This window comes from Rhinopithecus roxellana, chromosome 18 (genome assembly GCF_007565055.1).
Source record: "Rhinopithecus roxellana isolate Shanxi Qingling chromosome 18, ASM756505v1, whole genome shotgun sequence".
NCBI lineage: Eukaryota > Metazoa > Chordata > Mammalia > Primates > Cercopithecidae > Rhinopithecus > Rhinopithecus roxellana.
The window spans coordinates 58,441,681-58,449,480 of record NC_044566.1 but is presented as its reverse complement, the minus strand read 5'-3'; the positions used below and the strand labels follow the sequence as shown (position 1 = coordinate 58,449,480).

Sequence of the window (7,800 nt, the reverse complement as noted above, 5' to 3'; positions counted from 1 at the left end):
AAAAGTTAATCTTTTATGAAAACATCCTCACAGACATACCCGGAAATAATACCAGTTATCTGGGCATCCCTTAACCCACTCAAGCTGACACATAAAAATCACCATCATAATTGGCCTTTATCAAAATTAAAAATGTTTCTGCTTCACAGGTCACTATCCCGAAAGTTAAAAGACAACCCACAGAATAAAATAAAATATTTGAAATGTATATATCCAATAAGGAACATGTGTCTAGAATATATAAGGACTTCTGCAAGTCGATCATAAAAAGACCACCAAATTTAAAAATAGGCAAAAGATGCAAATAGGGATTTCTCAAAAGATATAGAAATGACCAATGAGATCATTAAAAAGGTTCAACATCATTTGTCATTAGGAAAACACACATCAAAACCACAATGAGATACTGCTTCATACCCATTAGGATGGCTATAATCAAAAAGAGATATAATAAGTAATATTGGCAAGGGTATACAGAAATCAGAACCCTCATAAACTGCTGGTGGGGATTTAAAAAATGATGCAGTGACTTTGGAAAACATTCTGGCACTTCCTCAGAAAGTTAAACATAAAATTATAATTTGATCCAGCAATTCCATTCCTAGCTATATACCTGAGAGCAATAAAGACATATATCCACACAAACACTTGTACACAACTGCTCATAGCAGCATTATTTACAATAGCCAGGAGGTAGCCCAAATGTTCATGAACTGACAAAAACATAAACAAAATGTAAATGTGGTATATGCATAGCATAGAATATTATTCAGTCATTAAAAGAAAGGAGATTCTGTCACTTGCTCCAACGTAGATGAATCTTGACAATATTATGCTAAGTGAAAGAAGTCAGGCATAGAGGACAGCAGTATTATATGACTCAATTTATGTGTAATGTTCAGAAAAGGCAAATCCATAGAGACATAAAGTAGATTAGCGGTTGTCTAGTGGTAGCTTAATGCTAGGGAAGGGAGCAAAGATGGATGTATTGGAGAGCAATTCATGGGACATGATTTTTTTGGTGGCGGGGTGGTGATGAAAATGTTCAAATTGGTTGTGTTGATGGCTACACAGTTTACTCATTTACATATGTACGTGAGTACATTTGGAGTACATGTGTAAAATTTAATAAAATTCACAGTACAGTTGTTCTCTGAATATATAAAAAAACTATTGAATTTTACACATGAACCCTAAATGAGTACACTTTTATGACAGCTTGATTGAGATAATTTAGATACTGTAAAATGAACTCTTTTAGGGTACATTTTATGGTATCTAAATACCACAAATATATAACCTAAATACCATAAAATGTACCCTAAATGAGTCTATTTTATGGTATCTATCTCAATAAAGCTGTTATAAAAATAATTTTATTTGTCTTATTTTGAATTATAATACTTTCTGGCAAGATAAATCAGTATAAATATAAGGTTGATCTATAGCATTTTAAAAACGCAATAGCTTTGAGATGCTCACATATATTTTTTGAAATTATTGGACATTATGATGTAGATCTTTTCAAAAAAGGAATGTAGGAAGAGGTTTGCAATTTTTAGGTTATGGTGGATGTGAGTTTTTGTGGAATACACTCATTATTAAGTTGTGATGAAGTGTCTTATTATCACTGGTACTCAAATATTTAAACTCTTACATAATTAAGGTAAAAATTTGTACCTTAGATATTGCTTATTTTCAGGAAAAACTGTTACATGGGAACACATACACACACACACATACATTAGATGGGATTGTTCAATGGAAAAGATCTAGAATGGAGAAAGCACCCATGGGCCAGGATGAGATTCTGGAGGAGAACAACTCGCAAGTTTCATGTGAGTACTCATGAACATGAAAATGCGAGTTTCCTGCCATCCTGAGAAATTCCTATAAGTCTGCCACACCTACGGCGTGCTCATGGACTATTTCATGTCTTAAGTTACAAATGGATCTACAATAAACCTTAAAAGACCAATATTATGTATCAATGTTGGTCACATAAGACCCACAATGTAAGGATTTTTAAGGGCAACCTGAAACTGAAAGTAGTCTGCTCTTGAAGCACAAAATCCAACACTCCTTTGAGAAAAACAAAGCATAAACCCCACACCACGAATGACAATGAGGTGCCAACGTGGTACTGAACTCCAGAATTGGCTGAGGGTGAAGGGAGTGATATAATCAAACAGCTCCTTGAAAGGTTGGAAGCAGCCTGCTGACCTGGTCTCTTGTGTAATTTCACCAACGCAGCTTCGGAAAATCACAGGAATGAAAGCCCCAGTCGTGGCACATGGTCAGTTGCCCCTGACTGGGCATCTCTGGAGGTGATACAGGATGGGTGAAGGCAGAACACCTCACTGGCTTCTGGATAGTGTGCACAAATGGGGCTACCTCAATCGGGAGAGAATAAAGAGTTTAAGGGAACTCTGAGGTTCAATTTTAAACAATGTGGCACAGTTGTGAACTGCTGAGAAACAGCAGCAACAAACAGATTAGGCATCTGTGAAGATGAAGGAGCTCCCTTTGAACAAAGGCTTCAGGCTGAGTTGAGTCTAAGTGGCCAACTCTCAGACACCTGTGGGTTTGGAAAACAGTGTTTGCAGCTATAAATCAAAGCTCTGGTTTTATGTGGACAAAGTGTGGGGATAAACCTTTTGTACTGTGGTCTTTTAAATTGTGCATGCACACATCACTAGTATCGCCTTTTAACTAACAGACAACAGTAAATTCTGGGACTCTTTAAGCATTGTTTTGATGCCTTCAATATTGCCCATAGGTTGTTACATTAATGAGTTCTTCAGAGGTATGAAAAAATAAAAATATTAAGAGAATTTGGGAGAGGACCAACATAACATCTCTCCACCAGAAATTTGTATTAAATATTCTTTTGTAACTAGAGAGATTGTCTAATGAAAAAACAAATTGAGAAATTGGACACTTCCCTTTGAAATGAGACCTCTTTGAAAATTGCTCTAAAAATGATGGAAACAATTATTTGACCATAGACCAGTTTTCAGACTCAAGTTAGCATTTTGAAAACAGAGTAAAACACATTTACGTTCAAATTAAGTTAAAACATTTATTTGTTTTCATTTTTACAAAGATTTATATTATATGAACTCTTTTATTGAAAAATTACTTGAGCTAACCAAAAAGTCAAGGTCAATGTAAAGAATAAGATGGGTTATCTGTGTAGGCTTGTAATGTCCTATACAAAAATAGTTCTGCAATCACTTTTCAGCCTTCTTTTCCCACTTAGTAGCTGGCTTCTTTTTTGAGGCAAGCACTTGTCCAAGAATGATTGAATCAGTTAGAGGACAAATCCTTAAAAAGATCCACCTTGCCTGATGATTTTAGAGGAGTCTGTCCTATTTTCCTTGCTGTCTTGTTTATTTGACCTTCTCAGTTGCTAAATAAGAGTGGGTTTAATGAAGAGGGGGCTTTTATTTATCATTCTAGTGCCAAGTTCTTTGTCAAGGGACAGGTCTTTCTCTTAGGGAGGAATACTCAGGCAACTATCCTGAGAATTTGCAACTCAACTCTGTGATGATCAAGATTTCCCAAGAGAAGTTATTCTTCCATATTATGGTGTTACTTTTTCTATGATGAATTTTGCAAAGGTAAAGTGGATAAAAGAATCAGAGCACTTAATTATCCTTCAGGGAAAAAAAGCAGTCTTTTCCCTTTGATAATTATCTCAGTTTTCAAATTAATTTCAACAATGAGCACTTGGTCTCATGCAGAACTTTTAAATAAAGCTGGAAGAAAATTTTAACTAGAAATGTAAAAATGCTCACTACTAGGGTTAGTTATTGTGAAAGATCATTATTTGGGTGATAGCTTATACAGCAATTTGAAAGATATGTTTTATTTCTGTCCAATGAATACACGTACATGATTTTAAAGACAAATGCACTATAGAATGTAATATAAAGAAATACCAGTACCCCTCGTCCTGCATATGGTTAGAAAGGATTTAGCTTTTAAAAATATACTCTCTTCCCCTCCCCCAGGTAATTGCATTCTCTTGTCTTCCCAATATAGCTATGTCAAAAATTCTACAAAATTATTAGTCACTCCTCAGCCACATGACGTCCGTGATTACATTTTCTTTTTTAGGTAAAGCTTGCTGAATTCCCTTCAGATGATAATTGCCTCCATTTACTTTTTGCTTTGGTTCTTAATGCCCTAGGGGTAGTTTATCTTTGCCAGACATGTAACTCTCCCCTCAGTAGATTCAATGTAACAGGTAATACAGCCTTCAATTGTGCTGTGTGTGTGTGTGTGTGTGTGTATTTTATTTTATTCTTTTTTCTTAGAGATATAACTCCTGGAGCCTTTGGTCCATATGCACCAATTGATAGTGACTGTTCCTTTGGCTTACTATAAGCCGTCATTACTAGAATACCCTTCTTTCTGCTGTGTTAGACTTCTTGTGTTCTGAAACCCAGTTTTTCGCATTCTTGGTTTCCTCCCTTATTTTCATTAAGTACCTCCTCCAGTAACTCCATAAGGTAAGGTGCCTAAAAGGTAAACTTTTTGGAATATTTGTTTGATTGACAATTTTCCCAGATATGGAAATGTCATAAATAGTAATTTTTTAACTTTGAGACATTTACTTCCCACATTACCAGTCATGGGTTATTAGGTCATGATTATTAGCAGCTAAGTCTTATATCTGCTTAGGAAGATAGAGCACTACTGAGTGACTATGGCATCCTATGGAGAACTTCAATATTTGGTCATACATGAAGAGCTCTTGGTTTTGCAGCTCCACCAGCCCTCTTTGAAGTGATCTACATGTTAGAAAGAATTTTTTCTCATAATTTTGAAGGCCTCCCACCACTATTTTCTAATTTCCACTGTTGTTTTTGGGATACTTCCTAATGTCATTTTTATTCATGACTCTTTATATGTTACCCATTATTTTTCTTTCTGGCAGGGTTTTGCTTTTTCTTTTGCCTTAGTATTGTGAAATTTCATAAAGACATGCTCTTTCAGGAAGATAAGAACTTTTATTTTATTATTCTGAGCACTCAATTTGGAAATTTGTGTTATTCCGCTCTGAGGAATTTTCTTGAGGTTTTTATTTAATCACTCCCTTCTTTCTGTTTTCACTTTTCTCTCTGGTGTTTTTAATTAGTATAATATTGGAAGTCCTGATCCCTTTTTCCTTGTATTTTGCATTCCTTTTTTCCTTGTATTTTATATCTCTTTGTGAATTTTTCTTCTCTCTGAAATATCTATTAAATTGTGGCCTTCAACTCTTCTATTGAGTTTGTTGTTTAAATTTTTGCATTCTGTTTTTATCTTCTAAGAATTCTCTATTGTCTGAATAATTCTTTTTAAATAGCATCCCTTCCTGCATGCCATTTCTTCTCTTATATCTCTGAGAATATTGTAGTTCTAAAAAGATTTTTTCTGCTCTGTTTGCTGTCTTGCAGTTCTCCTTTTTCGTTGTTTCAAATCCGTTTGTTCCTTTATGTTAGACTTTTCTCGTGATCACATTTAAAACAGACATAAAAACGTATTTATGGGTGTGCCTTGTTAACTGCTGAGCTTCAATATAGGGTGACTGGTGGTGGCCCAGCTATTTTGTTCCAGGCCTTGATTTGTGTGTTTCTGTTGGTCTTTTACCATGGGAAGATCAGTTTTCTTAGTTTGTTGCTTTAGAGACATAAAATCCAGCTGCTCCTTTCCTAGAAGCTGAGTGATGAAGGTTGCTGAATGTCTCAAGGTTCCGTATGTCAAAGTTCACATAACTTCCCTGTTTTTAATACAGCCCCGCATCTTCGCTCTTAGCTGTATCTCTTGTGAGCAACCTAACATCCTTTCAGGTTAAATTCTCCAGGGTAAAATTCCAAACTTCACCTGTATTGGGAAAGGATGATTGCAAGAGTGAAGTTCAATTCTCCCTTTAAAAATGTAACCAGTCCTTCAACTTATCCTTCTGTTTGCAGGCACTGTCCCTCCCCTTTTAGAAGAACTTATTTCTGCCATTTCCAGAGCATTTTGGAGGACTTTAAGGTGAACATCAATTTGCTTCTCATTAATGCCTCCTCCACTTTAGAATTAAATTGTAGTTTTCTCTGAGATTGGAAGTCACTTACCGCTCATAATCTATCCTCCAGTTTTTCGATTTTGTTTTTATCTCTTGTATGTTCTGTCTCCGTTCCTATTCTGCTTGCCTTCCTGGGTTTTCTTTCCTATGTCTTTTACTTTAAATTTGATTTAAAAGGCAGTGGAGATAGACTGCGTGTTCAATCGTCTTGCTTAACTAGAAGTCCTGACATGTGGAAATAGCAGTGTACCTCTTGAAAAACCTAAGCACTGGGGAATTCTCTTCATTGACAATGTGAAGAGAGTCTCATGCACCAAGTAACATAATTTTGCATTAAGTTAGAGATTAAAGCAGTACCGTGGACGAGATTTATTTTTAAAAAGGTAATTTTCACATCAAGTGACAGCCATGAAGAATCATAAAGACTTTGAAACTACGGTCAAGGTGTGGAAAATTTCAAGGATAGAGAAGAAGAGGTTTTGGTTGTTTTTTTTTTTTTTTTTTTTTTGTATCGCACTATTTGTCTCAATATTCATATATCATGACAACCTCTTATTGTACAGTTGTTTTATGAGTTTAATAAAATTTCCATCATGTTTGATATAAAGTAGCATGGACTTGGCTGGTATGTTATGCAGTTAGTCATTATGCTACCACTGTGGGTTAGCCTCAGAAGGTCTAAAAGAGACTCAAATTTTGCTATATTATAGAAAATGCCCCCAAAATACCTTTCCGGGACGAGTCTAAAAGCCAGTGAGATGGAAGTCTTTCTACTGAAATTATCTTATAAACAACGACAACCAACTAGTCAGTTGTGTTGACGCTGGTGGATGTTCTTCCTGTGGGACTTTTCTGGAGGTAGGTCAGTGTAGCACACTGCAGCACCCAGCAGATAAGTGGCTTCTGGGCCATCATCCTGGACTCCTGTGTTCCCAATCTGGTTCCTCCACATGTCCCCACACTCTATTCCCTCTGAACTCAGATCAAAACCTCAGAACCTTTCTTTCGGTTGGCACCTATTGCCTAACTCCTAACGTATTGGAGTTGACTTGTAAGCTGATCCCTATTTGCCATTCTTTACCTGGAAAAAGCTGGAAACCTGAAGAAGGTACAAAGTTTAAAAAAAATTATCCTCAGAAATAAAGATAACATGAAGCTCTTAAGATTTTAGAAAATTGGGAGCTGTAGACTAAAGCTTGTTGCTGTAAGAAAGTTTAAAGTTTTCTTAGATTTTGTTTTATTTTCCCAAAGATATAGCCAGTAGGATACTGAAAGTAAAAAAAAAAAAAAAGGCTATCATGCAACCTCCAGGGATAGTCGAAAGGTGGGACCCTTCTGAGTCACAATTCAAAACCAGGCTGGTAGATACATATTCCCTAAAAGAGCGCCTCAGGACAGTTGTACAGAGGGTCCTGGAATTTGCAACTACAAGAAAAGGGTCACTTAAGGGACCAGCACATCTAAGGAGACTCTCATTGGTCAAGATGAGGCATAAAAGTTCATACTAATTAGAGGATATATAAATGAATTCAACCGATTATTTGATCCAATTAAAATCAGCCATATTAAATTCTTTTAAACATAGAAAAGTAACTTTTCATACTGATCTTAAGCAACCCAAATATCCACAAGTTCCATGAGAGTACACATGAAGTAACATTAGTGTTGATATAAGTATTATTAAGTATGGCTTCTTGTTAAACCCCTGACGGGACTTTAGCACTTTCTGTCACCTG

General features: G+C 35.8%; 1 non-coding gene across 1 annotated transcript; it reads right to left on the bottom strand.

Annotated features, from left to right (window-relative positions):
- Nucleotides 1-4,673: 4,673 nt before the first annotated feature.
- LOC115894645 lies at nucleotides 4,674-4,801 on the bottom strand. Its single transcript, XR_004054790.1, has one exon. It is a non-coding gene; the product is annotated as a small nucleolar RNA SNORA25 (small nucleolar RNA).
- Nucleotides 4,802-7,800: the final 2,999 nt, after the last annotated feature.